The sequence below is a fragment of the Sorex fumeus genome, unplaced genomic scaffold (genome assembly GCF_029834395.1).
Source record: "Sorex fumeus unplaced genomic scaffold, SorFum_2.1 ptg000265l, whole genome shotgun sequence".
Taxonomy (NCBI): domain Eukaryota; kingdom Metazoa; phylum Chordata; class Mammalia; order Eulipotyphla; family Soricidae; genus Sorex; species Sorex fumeus.
Genome location: NW_026606322.1, coordinates 13,185,049 through 13,206,807, shown reverse-complemented (window position 1 = coordinate 13,206,807; position 21,759 = coordinate 13,185,049). Strand labels below are relative to the sequence as shown.

At 37.8% G+C, this 21,759-nt stretch overlaps 1 non-coding gene across 1 annotated transcript; it reads left to right on the top strand.

Moving 5' to 3' along the window:
* Positions 1-1,613: 1,613 nt before the first annotated feature.
* On the top strand, positions 1,614-1,778 carry LOC130018738 (U1 spliceosomal RNA). Its single transcript, XR_008791622.1, has one exon. It is a non-coding gene; the product is annotated as a U1 spliceosomal RNA (small nuclear RNA).
* Positions 1,779-21,759: the final 19,981 nt, after the last annotated feature.

The following is a 21,759-nucleotide window of genomic DNA, read 5'->3' as shown; positions in this document are numbered from 1 at the left end:
GTGGGTAGGGCATTTGCCTTGCACACGGCCACCTCAGGTTCAATTACCAGCATCCCATGTGGTCCCCTGAGCACCACCAGCAGTAATTCCTGAGTGCAGAGCCAGTAGTAACCCCTGTGCATCACTGGGTGTGACCCCCCCCAAAAAAAGTCAGAACCTCAATCAAAAAAAATTCTTTCTTTTCTGGTGAACATTTTCTTCAATATAATTCTATTTTAACTTGAAAGACAATGAACATAAGTAAAATAACTTAGGTAGCATTTGTTGAGTAAGGAGAGGCTGCTAAAATCTCAGGGCTGGGACAAATGGAGATGTTACTGGTGCCCGCTTAAGTAAATCAATGAGCAATAGGATGACAGTGACAGTGATTATTAAACTAAAAATTAATACCTAAAATATTTTATATGAATTTTATTAATATTAGTTATTACATGTATTAAAATATTTTCATTATAGCTATCAGACATACTTTCTCTAGAAGATAGCCAATTATTGGAAGTTATTAATTTCATAAAATAGATGTTTATCAATCATTGGTAGTAATATTATTCTTGTATATGATAGCATGCAGTGTTGCTCGAATGCAATAATATAATAATATTTAGTCAAATAACTAAAATTAACAGGGTTTTGTTCCAGTGGGCACTCACTCTACAAAAGGGGTGACATATCTATTTGTGCATCAATTATTTATCAGTTTCTGAAAACAGAGCAATAAACAAAAATCATTTTTATTTTCATAGAATTGATTTACTTGGTGGCAATTTTCTAAATATCAAATATTCAATTTGTAAGATGGCAAATGTGCTGGAATAAAAAGCAGCTAGAAATAGTGAATGTGATATAAGTGGATAGGAAAAAGTATTCTTTTCTTCTAAGGTGATATTGTTAGGAAAGGTCTCTCTGATGAGTGACAGTTGCAGATAGCAGAGAACTGGTGAAAGATGCTGAGTTGTGAACATCGGAACAAAGGGTAGAGATAAGTAACAAGAGGGACAATTTAGGATAAAGTACTAGGCAGTCAGGAATCAGATGAACAAGGATCTGATTAAAACAAGGTAAATTCACTAAGTTTCTTCTAAGTGAGAGAGAGAGATAGAGTACTTAGAGCAAAAGCCTAACATGGGTTTCTTGTTTGTTTGGAGGCCTACACCTGGTGAAGCTTAGGGCTGGAGGTTACACCTGGCTCAGTTTTGGGGTCACTCCTGGGTGAGCAGGGAAGGCACACGATATAAGCAAGAGTTTGACTTCTTAGAGGATGTTTTCACATAATTTAAAGGAGAGCCAAGCAGTGGAATGAAATAGCTAGCAAGAGAAAGAAGTGTACAGTCTTCAGTGTTGGATACCTCAATGCAGGCCAGGCCAGAGTTGAAAATAAACGAAGTTGTTTTCTTTGTTTTGTCCTTTTCACACACACACACACACACACACACACACACACACACACACACACATATATATATGTATATATATATATATATGAAAACACCACTATTGATAGCTAATAGAACTTGGGGAATAATGGTAAATATCCTCCATGTAGCCTAATGATAATAAAACTTGGGTGATAATGGTAAAAATCTTCCACATATCCTTCAGGAATAACTGAAGGTATACTCACCTGGCAGGGGAGATGCCATAATCATGAAGGGAATTTTCCCAAGATGAGGCTTCTCCATTGGACTCCTGATGTGCTGACCCTTGTAATTTCCCCAAATGTGGGAAACTCGACTGTACAATTTGTGGTAGCAGGTGACTGCGTTTCACCCTCTCTCTAGAATAAAAGGAGAGAGCTGAGGAAAATTTTATAAGGTAATATCAATTCTAGGGCTGGAGCGATAGCACAGAGGTGGGGTGTTTGCCTTGCATACAGCCAACTTGGCCGACCAGTGTTTGATTCCTCCGCCCTTCTCAGAGAGCCCGGCAAGTTACCGAGAGTATCTCGCCCGCACAGCAAAGCCTGGCAAGCTTCCCGTGACATATTCGATATGCCAAACACAGTAACAAGAAGTCTCACGATGGAGACGTTACTGGGCCCACTCGAGCAAATCGATGAACAATGGGAGAACCTTGACCGTGAATATCAATTCTGAATTGGAGAAGAGGAAAAAATTCATCCAAAAATGAATTTTATTCAAGTGGAGTACAGCTAATTTTGGATAACTTACATCATTACTTACATTTTAGATTTTAGAGATTTTATAAATAAGAACGAGAGAATTACTTTTATTGCTGCAACATTTTTGCTAGTGGAAGGCTTGGCAATTAGTTATCTATTATTATATTGAAAGTAAAACTTCTGAAGTAGCACAAATGCATCTTAAGTGTCCAATATATTTTCGTATGATTGTCTCAGTAAAATATATTGGCAATTATAAATATGTATTTCAACATTACTATAAAACAAATTAGATTTACATGCGATTTTACTTCTTGATATTTTTTGTGCAAGCTATTTTTTATTTTCTAAAGTGAGATTTATAGAGGTATAAGGAAAGTATAAGGTATAAGTATTAGTAAAAGTGTTAGGAAACGTTTCCAATGGCTTCATTTGAAATACATATGTTCTGAGATATATTACATATTTATACGTTACAGTACACATAGTGAAAGATGGAAATAGCATTTTAAATTACTACAAATAGCATTTTAAGTATTACAAAAGGGTGATAAGAGGCTTTTCATATCACATTTAGGAACATAAATATCTCTTCTCGAATATAAAATATCAACTGTTGGTAAGAGCTGATGATTATTTATGTAATAGGAAAGATGCATTTTGACTCATGATACACACAGCTATTTTTCTCAATTATTCTTGCCATTTTACTCTTCTTACTAAGAACTACCTCAGAGATAGGGAACAATGACCATTTTCTTCCTCCTGGAAGTTATTTTGTATCATGATGTGATTTTGTTGTTCACAGTTTTGAAAGCATTGTTGGCATGGAGGAATTATTTCATAATATATAAAACCACATAGATAATAATCACATGTAGAGTAGTATTTTCATATTTTAAAGGAGAATTGATGATAAATGAAGATCCAAATGTCCAGATTTATGAAGTAACTGATAGAATCTCAAATGACAAACTGAGTTTCTTTTTAGTTCACTTTGATTAGGAAAAATAATATCTCTAAGTTAAGCAGGGGATACAGATGACTCATCACTATGCATTGTTATTTGCAACAACCTTTTGGAAATTAGGGCGATAACATATTAAAAATAACAGATTCTATGTTTGTGCTGGATGATATACTATTGTACTTTTCATTGTAAAAGGGAATGGAAAGAACTATTTTCACAAAAATCTGTCATTAACCCCAGGGACTTTATATTGAATTTATAGTTTAGGAAGGTTTCTAAATGGACTTAAAAGGTAGGCATATATAGCTACTGGATTTCCATAAAGAATTCTCAAGGGCTTCAGTTGACAAAAAATAAGAATATCACTTCTCATTTCTAAATACTCGCTATTTCCAAAATCAGAGGAGAATTTCAGTGAGATAAAAAGAAAAGATACCTTGAGCAGATCTTGGATTCTAAGGTATATAGCCAATGCAATAATAGATATTCTTGTATTAGAAGGATGTAGCACTGTAGTAACAACTGTCCTCCTGTTGTTCATCGATTGGCTCAAGTGGGCACCAGTAACGTCGCCGTTGTGAGACTTGTTACTGTTTTTGGCATATTGAATACACCACGGGTAGCTTGGCAGGCTCTGCCGTGTGGGCGAGATACTCTCGGTAGCTTGCCGGGCTCTCTGAGAGAGGGATTGAGGAATCGGACCCGGGTCGGCCACGTGCAAGGCAAACGCCCTACCCACTGTGCTATCACTCCAGCCCCATTAGAAGGATACCCCACATTTAATATTTATTTCCTAAAATTAATTATAATTCTATTATAATTCTTATAAATCTTGGTAAGTTTAACTCTGTGATATATAAATGAATTCCAACAGAACAATTAAAACCATGTACAAGATGACTTAGAACATACATTCAAAGGCACTCACTCTTCCTGCTCCCTCCTCTCCTTTTTTGTAGCTCGACCCAGTGACTTCTGCCATCCTCTGCCCATAGAAGTCACATGGGCATGATTGGAGTAAAAGTCAGTAGGATCATGCTTACAATACACCCTGTAGGCCCAATTATGGACCAGAATAATGCACTAGTAAAACTATGAATCTCAAATTGCTGTGTGAGTATCCTTATTATAGCATGTATATATACTGAGAGAGAGGGAGACAGAGGAAAGCTCTGAATTTTGAAAGTGAGTAAAGAACTCTATGTTCTCATATTGTTCTGGACTACAAATATCTAAAAAATTGACTCTGAGTGTTAACCTCTTTGTCCACAAACATAGAACACCATCAGCATTAGCAAATAATTCTGTTCTAACTCCCCTTACTCCCCTTACTTTAAATGATCACTGGAACTAGTGTTAGTATTCTGAAAAACCTGTCCTATGTTTTCTCCACTTTGTCTGGCAGGATTTAGTTCTTACTTTCTAAAGGGTTCCTTTCTGATTGCCTTCATCTCTTGGTCTCATTTCCTTATTATCCTGCTGATAGTTTCTAAAATCACCTACCAAATAAACCACAGGGTTTTAAATTCTTATCTTGGCTCATTTCTGAAGAACGTCAAAGTCAGAAAGATTCATAATCCAGTATATCATTCCTAATATCTCTGCTTGGAAATTAAATACTTCCAAAGCGGTGGGGTGCTCTTGTCCATGGAGGATCTATCTCTATATCTGAGGTTTGGTGGGTTGCATTTTTGTTTACATTTTACTGTCTAAATGCATAATCAAACTTAACTACTTCCCTTCTTTATTTTGCCCTCCCATGATTTGGATGTAAATCAAACTCCACATAGTTTCCTTCCCATTCTGTAATTCTAGGAAGATTCTGACCTCTATCTAAAAATAAAGGAAAAGCCTTTTTATGTCTTTTACCACAACATATGTTAATATTCTATGAATTTTTGAATTTTGCTGTGGAGATGTTTATTTATTTTTGTTAAAGGTGACCATCAAACTGCAAAGAATACACACAATGTATTTTGACCCTTTGCTCTGGAAAACAAATATGTTCAACTGTATCTGAAAATGTGACTTCAACTATTTCTTTCCAATTTTTTCTTTTCCAATTTATTGGGAAGCAAATTGAAAATTGAGCAGTGAAGTAGGGTGGAAATTTTTTTTAAAGGATCAAAATATATTTTAGACTTTTTCTAAGTTTTAAACATTCTATAATATTTTATGTCAAAAAACTTCATTTTATCATTATTCTGCATTCTTAGGCACTGCCACTTTCTACTACCTCAAAAGCAAATGAGAGTTTAAGAAAAGTACTATTGGAACTTTGGTCAAACTTCCCATTTGGGAGATGACTTAAAGGAAAAACATGTGATGCTGAAATTAGAAGTTAATTTTCACCTGGTACTCTTTTTCTCCATGATTTATGGCTTGTGGATAAATTAATTGCAATCACTGCTATTTGTTTGTTTGTTTGTTCCCTCTCTTTTTTTAAGGTCCCTTGGGACCAGAGATGTGGCATAAGTGGTCGAGTGTTTGCTTTGTCTATGTGAGATTATTGGTTCATTCCCTAACACCACATATGCATCCACCATCCCAACCCACTCCCAGCACTGAGGCCATGAGAACACCTCAGCAATCACAAGAAAATGTTCTTCCTCTAACTTATTTGAGAGCAGAGAGATACAGAACAGATAAAACCAAACTATCTTTTCTCCTTAAGTGAGATCAGATAGATACAGAACAGATAAAGCCAAACAAAGGTCATCTGCTAAAATAAAATCCACATCATCTCTCAACATACATATGTTATGCAAATACAATCCCTTCTAGATTATATCCCTATGAAACCTCTTAAATTTTGAGCTCTCTGCTTGAAATATAACTAGGACTTTTTCATTCTAACCATACTTTGTACTTAATAGCTCTAAATTCCTTATCCTGGAATAAAGTTTATTTATTCATTTTTGTATCCTTTGAACAAAATTAATTGGTGAGGGGGCGAAGAAAGTATATCAAGTAAGGTGCATTTGCATTGCATGCAGCCTACCCAGATTTGATCCCTAGAATCCCATATGGTCCCCTGAACTGTTCCAGAAATAATCCCTGGATACAATCAGGAATATCCCCTAAACAATACCACATATGACCCAAAACCAAAAAATTAATTGTTGTCATATTATGAGATTCAATAATCAATAATTTAAGAATAAATGTGTCTTCAGAATGGCAGCATAACACTACCTAGGAATTCATTAGAAATAGAAATTTGGGCTGGAGAGAGAGCATAGCATGTAGATGCTTGCCTTGCATACAACTGATGAGGTTCAATTTCTAGCACATCATCTGCTCCCTTTAGCCCTTCCAGGAATAATCCCTTAGTGTAGAACCAGGAATAAACCCCAAGCACCACCTGGTATGGAAAAAGTAGAAAGAAAAAGAAATAGAAACTCATAATCCCTACCACAGACCAAGTGAATCAGAATACCTGGTGACACCTAAGAAACCACAGTGTAACCAACACTCCAAGTAAGGCCTACACACTTTGAGGTGTGCAGGTCTTGTGCAAGTTTGAGATACGCGGGTCTTAGACTGGATTGAGGCCCAGTATTTTGCATTTCTTATAAAGTTCCACGTGACGTTGAAACTAATTGTTCAGAGGTCACACTGGAGAAGCACTGATCTATAATTGAAATTCCAGCTACTATTTCTGCTACCTAACAATAGACTGAATCTCAGTTTTCTCAAACTATTTTTCACCTTCAACCTCTGCTTATCTGAACTAAACCCAATTTTTAAAGTTTCAATGTCTTAGGATCAACATGTACTGTATAATGTCATTTATGTGTAGTATATAAAGAAAACAAAGAGAGAGACAATATCCAATGACAACAAACCCTTAGATCCTAGTTATATTGCTGAGCTTAGTAGGGTTTGAAAGAAAGGCACAAGGATCCAGTGGACTGTTATGAAAGAATCATAGCAATTAGGAACTGAGTGTGTTATAGTAAAATTGTACACTAAAACATATAAACATTTACACTCTTGCAAACCAATATACCTTAATTTTGAAAATATAATTTTTAAAGCTGTTTACAATAACTGATTACATTCAATATTTCAACACCAGTCCCACAACCATTACACCTTCCCACCACCATTATTTTGAATTTTTCCACCACAACATAATACTGCCACAAAAGCAGGTCCTGAATAATTTGTTATGTATTGCTTGTCATTCATAATTCGCTAAAGATGATCCAAAAACGTTTTCTTAGGGGAAAGTGTGTGAAGATTGTTAGAACTTACCCCAGAGCCATTAAAGCCTTGTATAAACGATTACTAACATGTTGTTACAAATTGAGCCTTGTGTGCTAATTTTTTTTTTTCATTGAGAGTGGTTGTGTTCTACCTTACATGCCATCAACTGTGGTGGGCTACTCTTGGTACATCATTGGAGTAGAGTCTGAGATGTTGTAAGGCCACAAATGTGTCTGCACACTATAAGAATTCTAAAATTTTAAGACGGTAATAGAGCCGCAGGCAACTTTGGGTCCAGAGGTCTCTCTGCAGCTCTCTTCCAGTATTTATTTGTGAGCCTCTAGATCATGACCATTATATGGTGCTAGAAGCAATTTGTTGGCATCAGTGCCAGGCTTCTGCGAGAACAGGGAGATGCGGGGAGATTGTCCATTCCCAACTCCATGAGAGCCTAGAGATTTTGGTCACAAAAGCCACATACCTGAGTTTTTCAGCAGATTCATTCTTATGGATGAAGCTCATCCTGAGACTGTGGACATCAGCTGTGAGCATGCAGCAACTGAGTTCTGGAGGTTTTGGGCTGCTGGGGCTCTGTTGTAGCTGGTGGGGGGATTCACCTACCCTCATCCGGTTGTTCCTGATGAGACTCAGCCTGGTGTGGTGTCTGGAGGCATCTCTGCCAAAAATGCAAAGGTTTTTTTTTTTTTTTTTTTTGCTTTTTGGGTCACACCCGGCGATGCTCAGGGGTTACTCCTGGCTCATGCACTCAGGAATTGCTCCTGGCGGTGCTCGGGGGACCATATGGGATGCTGGGAATCGAACCTGTGTTGGCCATGTTGGCTGCGTGCAAGGCAAACGCCCTACCCGCTGTGCTATCGCTCCAGCCCCAAAAATGCAAAGTTTTAAAAGATAGAAGTAGAGTTTATTTCCACAACTGTAATTGGAATGTAAAACTCCAATTAAAATAAAGTGAATGCCTTGCATGAGGCTAATTCAGATTCAATCTCTAGCACTACAGTGTCCCCTGGTAATGCTGGATGCGACCCTGGAAGCCCCGAGCACCAACATGTTGGTCTAAGCAGCACCATATCCTCTGGATCTCAAACCGAACTCCTGGCCCAGCTGGCTGAGAAATACTGGGAGAGGCCCTTGACCTCCAGAGCATCACTTAGGAGCCTTTTCTCCCTAAATCACATAAGGACCAAAAGAGGTTATAATGAGTGTTAGCAATATCTTTTTCCATTCTTCCTCAAGTGTAGCTTTAATTCCATAGGGATAGTATCTACATGACTCCATGATTCTGGATTAAGAAATAGTGTGCTTATAAAATGAAGACCAGCACTCTGTCCATCTTCCAGTATAAGATACTATTTATGTCCTTCTATGAAAATAAACATTTAGCTATTACAATGAACACCTCTCCCTTATTCCTTTAATTTCAGTTTCATAGCTTTTAACTAAGTAAAAAGCGACCGCTGTAGTTTTGCATATATTCAGTGTTCACTGCAATCAAGTAGTTGTCCTACCAATCAAAAAAAATGTACTGTATTTGTATGTCTTTTCTTATAAAACTTTTTAGTTTTATTCTTATTACTCCTAATTAATTTATCTTGTTCTTATAATTTCTTCCTATAATAATCCTTCATTTTTTTCTAGTCTCCCAACAGTTTTATCAGGTAAATAGACTTTCTCCTACCACAACCTCAGTTTCTTTCTCACCTTTCTGCATCTTTTGGGACTACTGCTTCCCCAACTTGCTACCCAGTTCTCCAGAGACTAGCCAGTTTTCAGCTGCAATTTTCTTATTTCGTGCTTTTGGATAGCCTAGTTTACTCATAGAATTGTTAGAAACAAATTTTCTGAATCTTTGGTGATTGATTATGTTTTTCATCTGTTTTCTAGCCCACACTTGATTGATACTTTTATAAGGATAGAATTTTAAATAGGTTATATCCCATCTGAATTTTTAAGTGGTTTCTATGTTTTTCTAAAACAAATAGAAAATGAATACTTTCAAAGTTCCTCCATACATGTTTCCCTAACATTTTAAGAATTCTTAGAGAATATCATATAGTGATATAAAGTAACATTACTTCAATTTAAAAAGAACCTTAGACAATGAAAGAAGGGTATAGAATGCATAGTAATGACATTTGAGATTTTTTTAAAATTTTATTTTATTGAAGCAGGGGCATACCCAGTTGTGCTCAGGGCTTACTACTAGCTTTGTCCTCAGGAATTACTCCAGATGGGTTTCAGGGGACTATATGTAGAGCTAGGCATTGAATCCAAGTAAGCCACATCAAGGTAAATCCCCTTCCCACTCTATAATCTTGCCCTGTTTAGTAGTTTGGGGGAGAAACCATACTTGAAAGTACACAGGGGCTATTCCCCTCTCTGTCCTCCAAGGGGAATAAGCCTAGAGCAAAACAAGTGCCTTAACCCATTTATTATCTCTTTGAGATGAAATTTTGCTTTAATGTAACACTAACTAAAAAAATGAGAAAGCTACAATGCAAATTAAATGTAGTTTCCTTTGTTAATAAATTATTAAAATTCCAAAACAATAATAGTAGAGCACCACATCAAGAGCCTTTGAAATACAGGACCCTGAGAAACTGCAGAGATAGTATACTTGTGAAGCTGACCTATTGTAATATCTGGCTCTATAGATTATATCCTTAATCAACACTCTTTCATTTCACTGAAAATTACAGTCCCTTTTATAAAATACATAGTAGAACCCTTCTTTGATGCAGAATTTCAGAGAATTATATTTAAAGTGATAAAAACAATAAATGTGCAATACCATGTTATTCATATGAGTGGAAAGACACTACATATATGTGGAATATTTTTTTCTGTATTGCTGAGAAAAAAAGCGTTAAGTGTGCTGCATTGTGTTGCATCTTTTACAGATGGATACCTGATAAACAGACATTTCACAGTTCCAAATTTATGTTTTAGAGCCACTCCAACACTTGAAATTTGTAAGAGAAACTACAACTCATTGTTGATTATCACATCATAATCTGCAATTCTAATGGATGTTTTTATTGATGTTTCCTCCTCATTCACCTTGCAGATAGCATTTTAAGAGTTAGCACTTAGGTCTGCCTTAAGTTGTAAATCATGGGTGGTAACAGAGTGTGATTTACTATTATTCTGCTGTGTGTTCTACCTGATCCCGATGGCCCTATTGAAATGATACGGGCTTATCAATTTCAAACCAATTTTTGAGTTGCACATGTTTTGTTTTGCTGTTTAAATCCTGGATTGGTTTCAGATAATATGTATGACATAAAGTAAATTATGGAGATTAGCTAATTCAGTTAAGCTTTTAGACATATAACAGATGCTCACCAAATAGTTATCACACTATTATCTTTAGAAGAAAGGATAGGAGTAATATTATTTTTCAAATGACTAAACATAATAGCTTTGTACAAGAGAACATTTCAAAATATTCTAATTCAGACACATTAATGTATAGCTTCATAAACAGAAATGAATATTCAGCTTCTTTCAAGAACAGCACTGATACTTGTACAAGCATTCCACCAGTTATGGCCTACTGTCGGTCTTTGACTAGCTAAGATGATTTTTCATATTTTTAGACATATTTATATATATTTGATATTTAGATATATATTCAGATACATTAAACATGTTTATTTTTAAATAAAATCAAGATTTACAGCATCTGAAAATTATCTAATTTATATTTCAGTGACCATAAATATCAAAACAGCCATACATTTATTCACATATCGTCTGTAGTTATTTAACAACAGTTGAACTGCTGTATTAGTGAACTTATGGTACACAAAGCCTAAACCTTTACTCTCTGTATCTTACCAAACCTTTACTTCTTATCACAGGCATAATCAAACACTCAGATTGCTAATACTCTGCCTAGAATTACATCACCTGAAGCAGCTGGCATTCACCATCCCAAACAATGCTGGTTCCATAGTCCTGGTCAGTTTGGTATCCTCTGATACTTGTTGCTACTCTTTTGGCTCAGCTTCTTGTCACAACCACAATTCACACTTACATCCGATAAGACATCAATTGCTGTGAATCAAATAGAAGATGCACAAAGATCCTACTTAGATACAAAATGCTACTCTAACAGTTAGTATTTAGAAATTTCAAGTGTTTTATGGATGCAATTTTTAAATTTTTGATATAATTCTTCATAGTGTATCTTTTTTTCTTACCCACTATGGATATTAAATACATTCTACATACTTAGCATTCTTATCTAAGAGAGTGGGGTCTAGAACACAGAAACTAGTTTAGGGCAGAGGAGAGAGTTTGAAGGTGGTAGGATAAAACATTCAAGATAACTGGCTTAGTGATTGACTGTTAAGGCACAGAGTGAATAAAGGAAGGAAGGATGGATGGAAGGAAGGAAGGAAGGAAGGAAGGAAGGAAGGAAGGAAGGAAGGAAGGAAGGAAGGAAGGATTGGAGTGCTTAAAACTTAAATCTTGCTAAACTTCAAAAGTTGGATCTGGAAAATTACATTAAGGACGTATAGAAAATATGAGTAGCACTGTATCACTGTCCTGCCGTTGTTCATTGATTTGCTCGAGTGGGCCCAGTAACGTCTCCACTGTGAGACTTCTTGCTACTGTGTTTGGTCTCAGGGACCTTGCCAAGCTATGCTGTGTGGGTGAGATACTCTCAGTAGTTTGCCAGTCTCTCCCAGAGGGGCGGAGGAATCGAACTCCGGCTGGCCATGTCAGCTACATGCAAGGCAAACACCTTACCACTGTGCTATCACTCCATCTGAAAATATGAGTAGTGAGTGAAATAAGTTCTGTGTCTGAATGCCCATAGTAGAGGTCACAAATTGTGGAATCATCTCCCTGCCCACCACTATACACTGCCACTCATTTCCAAGAATAATAAATGTGGTAGAACACAACCTTAAATGAATTAAATGTCCATTTCTCTTCATTTGCACCCCTGAATCTGGACACCCCCTAGCTGACCAAGAATGCACTGAAGATCACTAAATCAGTCGAGCTATATCTGCCTGTTAGGTATTAAAATTTTGTTGGAATCTTCCCGTGTGTTCAAATGACTTGGATTAGATTAATTTTTTTTTATTTTGCTTTTCAGGTCACACCTGGCGAAGCACAGGGGTTACTCCTGGCTCTTGCACTCAGTAATTACTCCTGGCGGTGCTCAAGGGACCATATGGGATGCTGGGAATCGAACTTGGGTTGGCTGCGTGCAAAGCAAACGCCCTACCCACTGTGCTATCTCTCCATCCCCTAGATTAATATTTTTAATAGTATATTATGTTGGAAAGCTTATGGATAAACAGATACTCTGCTATATTGCTAGTGGGAAAACAAAAGTTGTACAATCTGTATAGAGAAAAGTTGCCAAATTCTAGTATATTACATACTCATTTCCCTTTTGTCACAGAAATTCCAATTATAGACATATAAAGATACAACAGATTACAAAAATTATGTCCAAGAGTATATTTTCAGGACATTATTTAGAATAGAAGCAAATTGAAAACAATCACATCTATTACTAGTAGCTGAACAAACTTGTGTTGGCAAATATTTTTAGTTAAAGGACAAATAATAAATATTTTGTACTCTGTACAATCTGGCTCTATGGTCTCTAATGCAGGTATTCAACTCTGCTGTTGTAGTACAAAAGCAGCATAGACAACAAATTTCAATGAAACTTATTTGCAGACATTGAAATTTAACTCTAGTACAACTTTCTTTGTGTTTCATTGACTGAAGTATCTTTGCTTTAAAAAATAATTATTATAACACCTCATTTACCAAGTGTTCATAATACTTTTGTTTCAGGTATTAAATGTTCCAACACAAATCCCACCACCAGTATGACCTTCCCTTCACCAGTATCCCTAGTTTCCTACCCACCACTCAAACTTGCCCCTTTAGCAGGCAAAATTTACTTCATATTGTTTGTTACAACACAAAAAAATGGAATTACCAAATTTAGATCAGTAAGTGTCAATGAGAAGGAGGAGAAGGAAGAGGAGGAGGAGGAGGAGGAGGAAGAGGAGGAGGAGGAGGAGGAGGAGGAGGAGAAGGAGGAGAAGGAAGAGGAGGAGGAGGAGGAGGAGGAGGAGGAGGAGGAAAAGAAGAAGGAGGAGGAGGAGGAGGAGGGGGAGGGGGAGGAGGAGGGGGGAGGAGGAGGAACAACTTTGAAACTTGTATAATAACTCAAATGCAAATTGCACCATGGTGCTCCCGGAACGAAAACGAAGTGGTGGGAAAATTGTGCCACTGATGCATTTAGAGATCGGGTAGAGAATTTTTCTTAGGGAAAAAGAAAATAAGTTTAAATTTTAAACATAGTGGGTAAAGTGAAATGTAATTGGTGATTGAAAATCATTGCAAGTTGGCACTGTTACATAAGATAGTCTAATGTTCAATATTATATAAATTAATGTCAATTTATTCAGGTTACTGAATCAAACTAGAAGAATAATGTCACAATATAGCACTGTAGCACTGTCCTCCCGTTGTTCATCGATTTGCTCAAGTGGGCACCAGTAACGTCTCTATTATGAGACTTGTTACTGTTTTTGGCATATCGAATATGTCACAGTTAGCTTGCCAGGCTTTGCTGTGCAGGCGTGATACTCTCAGTAGCTTGCCTAGCTCTCTGAGAGGGGCGGAGGAATCGAACCAGGGTCTGCCCAGGTCAGCCACGTGCAAGGCAAACACCCTGCCCGCTGTGATATCGCTCCAGCTCAATGTCACAATTTATCTGTTAAAATCCATAGATGATATAGTGAAAAGAGTGGCAATCAACGTATACTGTAGTTTTAGTTATAGTCATGTACCCATATCGACCTGTTCTAACCAATGTGACGCTTGGTTGTGATTCACTGGTTAGGAGAAACAGGGGCCTTAAGGAGTAAATGAGAACTCTGCTTTTTGTCCAATTTTTCTATAAACATAAAACAGCACAATTAGACATTTTAACTATTTTTTTTTGTTTTAAATAGTGGAAGGATTGCCACAACTTATGAGGCTGCAAAATAAAAACTGCCAATTTGCTCCTTCAGTGAAGCTGCCCTGAAAAATAAACTTTGGAATAAACACAGAGGGCACTAAACAACAAGTTGAATTTAGGGAGACCATCACTAATAGCAACAGATTGGAACTTAAGACTGTGGAATGAGCCCTCACTCTGGTGACAGGTATGGTGTACAAATGATGCATACATCACAAATCACAAATCATCCTGTTATTCGTCGATTGCCTCGAGCAGGCCCCAGTAACGTTTCCTTCATCCTAGCCCTGAGATTATATTCAAGGCTCTTTAGGAGAATGAGACCCATCATTGTTACTGGTATTAGGCATATTGGGTACGCCACGGGGAGTTTGCCAGACTCTGCCGTGTGGGCAGGCTACATTCGGTAGCCTGCCAGTTTGTCCAAAGTAGGAATGAGATAATAAGATGTCATAATAAGATGTCACATAATAAGTGGTCTCAGCATGGTGGTGGCTGGTCCTGGAGGTCTTTGGCTGCCGGAGCCCTGGACGGGGCAGGGAGGAAAGCTCAACCCGCTCCCCTCCAATGGGTCCCGGGGAGCGAGGACAGTCAGGCGCGGGGGCAGGAGATGCATACATAAAAACGTATAATTAACAACTACCCACTTTGTACATACCAGTTCATCAAATGGTATAAAAATGATTTAAAAATCAAGAAAAATACTAAAAAGAAAAAAGAAAAAAAAACAACTACAATTTTTTGTGGGGTTTGGGGGTTTTGTAGGGATGCAGGTAGGGTTGCTACACCTGGACGTGCTCAGGAGTCACAGCTCTGAGCTCTGGATTGATCCTGAGAGTGACTGAGCACCCACGGAGAGAGCTCAAGGAATGAATTCAGGCCGTTCCCATGTGAAAGTGTGCTCAGCCCACTGAGCTAGCTCTCCAGTAGCTTAACTGTTTAAAGGAACGTGGAGTCTGTACTACCACCATGACATAAATTGTGTATGTATGTGAACTATGAAAATCATGTAAACTCTGATACCTCAATAAAAATTATAACAAAAAATATTTAAAAAAATATAAATAAAAATAAAATGTAAAGATGCTATTAGTTCCAGGTAAATCCAAGTTCAACAAAAGCAGCAGTGTATATGTTCAAAAAAATAAAAAGATATTTGAGAGGTCTTAATTAAAAATCATCTCAGAGAAATATTAGTTTTAAAAGGAAATTGCTTGAGACAGGTGCGATTTTTTTATTTAAAAAATTTTTAATAGTGAGACATCATGAGGTACAGTTGCAGACTTGCACATTTTTGTGCTTGGGTTTCAGTTATATAATGATCAAATACCCATCCCTCCACCAGTGCCCATTTCCCACCACCACGGATCCCAGTATCCCTCCCACCCCCCATCCCTCCCATTCCACCCTGCCTCTGTGGCAGGGCATTCCCCTCTGTTCTCTCTCTCCTTTTGGGTGTTGTGGTTTGCAAAAGAAACATTAAGTGGCAACCATGTTTGGTCTATAGTCTACTTTCAGCATGCTTCTCCCATCCTGGGAGGATCCTCCCAACACCTTTATTTGGTGTTCCCCACTTTATTTGAGCTCCATTTTCCCCTAGTATGTGTGGTTGGCCTCCAAGTCATGGAGTAAAATTCCTGGCACGAATCTCAGCCATTCTTGGGTGTTAGTTTCCTATTTTGTTACTTTATGTTCCCCAGATGAATGCAATCTTTCTATGTCTATCCCTTTCTTTCTGAGTCATTTCGCTTAACATGATACTTTCCATGTAGTACCACTTGTATGTAAATTTCGTGACTTCCTCTTTTCTAACAGACAGGTGCATTTTTTTTCAATGAAACAACTTTAACCAAGTTAATCAGCAATAGAAATACAATGACATGTAAAGCCCCTTATTTTGCATGTTTCAATTGTCTGCCATTATCTTTACTTATGTCACAGCCACTTTAAGCTCATACTTATTTGTGGTCTCTCTCTCCTCCCACTAGACACAGTGAAAGTTCATCATTTCCTAGATATGGTAAATAATTTTTCTGTTTAAAAAATAGAATGGGGAGGCTGGAGCGATAGCACAGTAGATAGGGCATTTGCCTTGCACGTGCCTGACCCAGGTTCGATTCGCAGCATCCCATATGGTTCCCCGAGCACCACCAGGAGTAATTCCTCAGTGCAGAGTCAGGAGTAAGCCCTGCGCCTCACTGGGTGTGACCCAAAAGCAAAAAAAGTATTGTGGGGGGCGGGGGGGCAGAGCAATAATATAGCATGAAGATGCTTGCCTTACACGTGGTGGAATGGGTTCAATCTCCTATACCCCATATAGTACCCGGGGAACTACAAGAAGTAATTCCTGTGTACTGGGAGACTGCAGAACCGGAAGTAACCCCTGAGCATCACCAGGTGTGATCCAAAATACAAAAATTAATTATTAAATAATAGAATTGGAGGGGGAGTGACTGTGCAGCGATTAGGGCATTTTCCTGCATATGGTTGACCTGGGTTTCAACCCCAGCACCCAATATGTTCCCCTGAGCCCACAAGAAGTGACCTCAGAATTCAAAGCCAGGAATAAGCTCTGAGCTCTGTCAGTATAGCATTTTCCACTTGTAGATCCCAAAAGGAGAATATACAAGGTAAAATTATGAACTATTATTCAACCAAAATTTGGTCATACTACATGGATATGCAAGAACAGCCAAAATAAAACTGCTAAAATTAAAATTCTGAACTCTATAATGATTAGCTTAATTAAAAAAAAAATAAAACAATCTGAGTGCCAGTTAAAAAATTCCTCGAGTAAAACAACAGCATTTGCATCTGAAAACTGATCTTTCAAATATGGTTTTTGAGAAAAACCTCTCTGTCCAAGCCATGAATGGCTTATTCATGGAATTTTAAACAACTGCATACTTTACTTGCACACCTCACCTGTGTTTTGTTTTTTATGCACATAAAATAATTTCATAAACTAGAATCCACAGTTCACATGACACAACAGGGAGCTGGAGTGATAGTCCAGTGAAAAGGGCACTTGCCTTGCACACAGTCAGTATCTCGCCCGCAGGGCAGAGCCTGGCAAGCTACCTATGATGTATTCGATATGCCAAACACAGTAACAACAAAGTCTCCAATGGGCCCACTGGAGCAAATCGATGAACAATAGGAGGACAGTGACATATCTTTACTTATAAGTTGTTGAAGGTGGGACACCCCTGGTGAATCTTCTTTTTAGTGGTGGAATAAGGTGGTTATTGTTCTGGAGTGCCACTCACATTGAATTTATGGTTTGTTTAAATGAGTTTGTGAGGGACTCGTGGTTTTACTGTTCATCAGTCATACAGTGAAGCCAGCACAGCAGTATTAAATGATAGCACAGCAGTAGGGCATTTGCCTTGTGCACAGTCAGCCCGGCCAAGCCGGGTTCGATTCCTCCATCCCTCTCAGAGAGCCCGGCAAGATACTGAGTATCTTGCCCACATGGCAAAACCTGGTAAGCTACCCGTAACATATTCAATATGTCAAACGCAGTAAAAACAAGTCTCAAAATGGAGACGTTACAGGGCTCACTCGAGTAAATCGATGACAGCGGGAGGACAGTGCTACAGTGCTATCATTGATGCTTTTTTTTTTCCAGAAAATTTTTTTTGCTGATCGTGTTTCTTGATACAACTGGAAAGACTGGTCTTTGTACCTGATAGATATCTTACATAATAATATAAATTGCAACATATACTTGGCTGATTCTATGGAAAATGATTGGAATAAGACTACCAAAATGAACTGTAACTTCATCAACCAAAAAGTTTGCTTGTTTATTATGTATTCTTTAATATTTGCACTGGTTTGTGATGCCCCAGAATTTCAGGATAGCTTCATACCCCTCTGTGTATATAACACAACACACCCAACTACTGCTTTCTACTATCATTATAACTCCTGTGTGGTTTTCATCATACACCTTCTTTTGCCCTGTAGTAAACGGTTTGCCTTAAGGTTAAGTAATAGTTTTGGTGGGTTTTGTTTGTTTTTGTTTACTTTGGAGCCAGAGCTAGAGAGGCTCTGGGGCTATTCCTGGCTCTGGTATTCAGGAGTGGCCTTGTGGCAGTGTTCACAGTAGTATGTGGTGCTGGGGTCAGCTACAAGCAAGCACTTAACGTCTTGTACTATCTCTCCATCTGGTATGTTTGTTGTTTGGGAGGAATTTGTTTGCTTTTGTATTCATATTACACGCATGGATGAATCTATACAACAAATGTCTTTTATTTCCTTTTTTAGTTCACTTAGCAAATTCACCTTAAAGTTCTACTCATTTTGTCCCAAACACACAACTCCACCTTTTTCATTACAATATATATATTTATATTTTATATTTATATAAATTAATGTAAATATATAAATATATTTTATGTTTATTTTATATATTTTATTTTATGCATAAAACATATAAAATAATATACATATTTCTATCCAGATCTAAGATCCACTTTGTGTCAATTTTTGGTAAAGCATGAGAAGTCTTGTTTATAATCTCCCGTCCCCCCCGACACACACATATATGATTATTCATGTTTTTCAGCAGCATTTGTTGAAGAGAGTATTTTTGCTCCAACAGATTCTCTTTGCTTCATGTCACAGCTGAGTGCTGGGGAGTCTATTTGGCATTTTATATTTTGTTCTATTGTTCTGTTTCTCTAACTTTTCTCCAGTACAACTCTACCTTTTTAACAGTAGTTATCCATTGAAGATTCAAAACAACTTCCTTTTATTAGTCATCTATTGATGAGCATTTAGTTTGATTCCATGTTTTAACTATTTGAAATAATACTATGAACATAGCACTACAAATATATTTTCAAATTCATGTTTTCATGTGCTTTGGAACAATGCCTCTTATTAAATGCTATTACTGGATCCTACTTTTACTTCATATAGGAATCACCGCATCATTTTCCATAAAGGCTGTACAATTTATACTCCTGAAAACAGTGTGCCTCAGTTCTTCCTCCATATCCTCTCCAGCATGTTTTGGATTAGAGGGCTTTTTCGCTGGTATAAGGTGATACTTCTTTGTATTTCTGATTTGCCTTTTCCTACTGGGCTGGAGGATAGCACAGCGGTAGGGCGTTTGCCTTACAAGTGGCCAACATGGCCGACCGGAGTTCGATTCCTCCGTCCCTCTCGGAGAGCCCAGCAAGCTACTGAGACTATCTCACCCGCATGGCAGAGCCTGGCAAGCTACCCGTGACGTATTCGATATGCCAAACACAGTAACAAGTCTCATGATGGAGACATTACTGGGCCCGCTCAAGCAAATCGATGAATAATGGGAGGCCCGTGACTGTGATTTTCCTACTAATAAGTGATATTAAGTTTTTTTTTTTTCATGGATTTATTGGCCATCTGATGCTATCTTTGGAGTAGTGTCTACTTAGCCCTTTTGCCCGTTTGAAAAAAAATGTTGCTGCTTGCTTTGTCATTGATTAGCTCTGTGACTTCTTTATATATTCTGGATACCTACACCTTGTCAAAATTATGCAACAAATATTCTCACAAAAGCTAGGTTACTTTTCCTTTAATATTTTCACTGTTTAAAGGATTTTAAAATTAATGTACATACTTGCTTTTGTTTTCCTTTGTCAATGTAATTGAGTCTCCTCGTATATCTTGTTTGTCTGTGGGGGCCACACCCAGTGATGTTCAGGGCTTACTTCTGGCTTTACACTGAGGAATCACAATTGGTTATGCTGAGGATACCATATCGGATGCCAGGGATCGAGCCCTATCAGCTTTATGCAAGGCAAGCACCCTACCCTACTGCTGTCACTCTGGCCCCAGCCTAATATATTTCTGAGGTAGATATTCTAGTGTGTATCATCTGTATGTCCTTCTTTGTTATTTATAGTCTCATGTATAATATCCAAGGTATTACTCCATTTTGAATTAGTTTTTGTGTAGTGTATTAAAAATGTTTTTTTTTACATTAGCCTTTATAGTTATCCTAATAGCAATTGTTTCTCTTCTCCTTTGCCCTAACCCACACGATTAAGTGCCTTAGCAAATAAATGCTAATATAAAAAGCTATACTGATTACATGGTAATCTACTTGGGTCATTATTTTTAGGCTAATTAAACCAACTCAGGGTTATTCATATAATGTCATAATAAGATGCTCATTATGTTTAAATGGGAAATGCTTATTTATTTTTCTCTTTCTTATCTTACTATTTTGAAATAAGTTACTCCATAATGGCAAAGAAATTAATGAGAACATATGTAGACATAAGCATTTATGTCACTGATTTAGAACACTGCAATGCTAGAAACTCAAAGATTTGATTTAACTGTGCTATTCCAATCGCATATAGCCATCCCTTCCCCTGATGGCAATTTTCATGCCAGATTTTTAATTTTACAATGAAGCAATTAAAGATCCAAAAGCATTGCATGATTTATCCAAGTTCCTCAGTGAAGATCCTGGACTTGAATGCCCGGTCTCCTTCCATTTATATCATGTTATCACTTATCACTTATCACTTAATCCCCGTTATTCATCGATTTATTCGAGCGGGTGCCAGTAACGTCTCCATTCATCCCGGTTGCGTGCTAGCGTAGCCCAATGGTATCTGTTCGTTTTAGGAACATGTAGAGCCTCAAACTGATCATTTAGGGTCTTGACGAAGAAGTCTGACCATCTTATAGGTGGGCGTCCACGTGATCTTTTGATGTCTCGTGGAATCCAATCAGTAATGGCTCTAGTCCAGCGGTTGTCTGTAAACCTCATTATGTGTCCAGCCCATCTGATTTTTGATGTCTTGGCAAATGAGACAGCGTCCCTGATTCTTGAGCGTTGACGAAGATCAGAACTCCGGATTCTATCTCTCATTTGAGTGAATCATGATATTCCAAGCATAGTTCTTTCGATTCCTCTTTGAGAGACCCGAATAGCGTTCTCATCCTGTTTTCGTAGGGTCCAGGTCTCTGAGGCATATGTTAATGCAGGAAGAATAGTGGAATCAAAGAGATGTGCTCGTAGCTGGAGGTTCTTTGTACTTTTAGTTATTTCTTCAATGCTCTTGAAGGCATTCCAAGCCGCTCTCTTCCTCCTGCGTAACTCAGGTGCCAGGTCATTCATCATGTTGATTTCTCGACCTAAGTATATATAACTGTTGCATTCGGAGATGGTGGTTCCGTTGAGAGCGAATGGAGCGTCAGGAACAAGGCTGTTTCTCACAAACATTGTCTTCGTAAGATTCAGCTGTAGTCCGACCTTTCCACACTCACGGTCAAAGTCCGCAAGCATTTGTGCCGCTTGGCTGATGTTTGGTGTTATTAGAACGATGTCATCAGCAAAGCGGAGGTGGTGTAGTTGCCGACCATCTATCTTCACTCCCATGTTTTCCCATTCTAGTCGTCGCATGATGTTCTCGAGGGTGG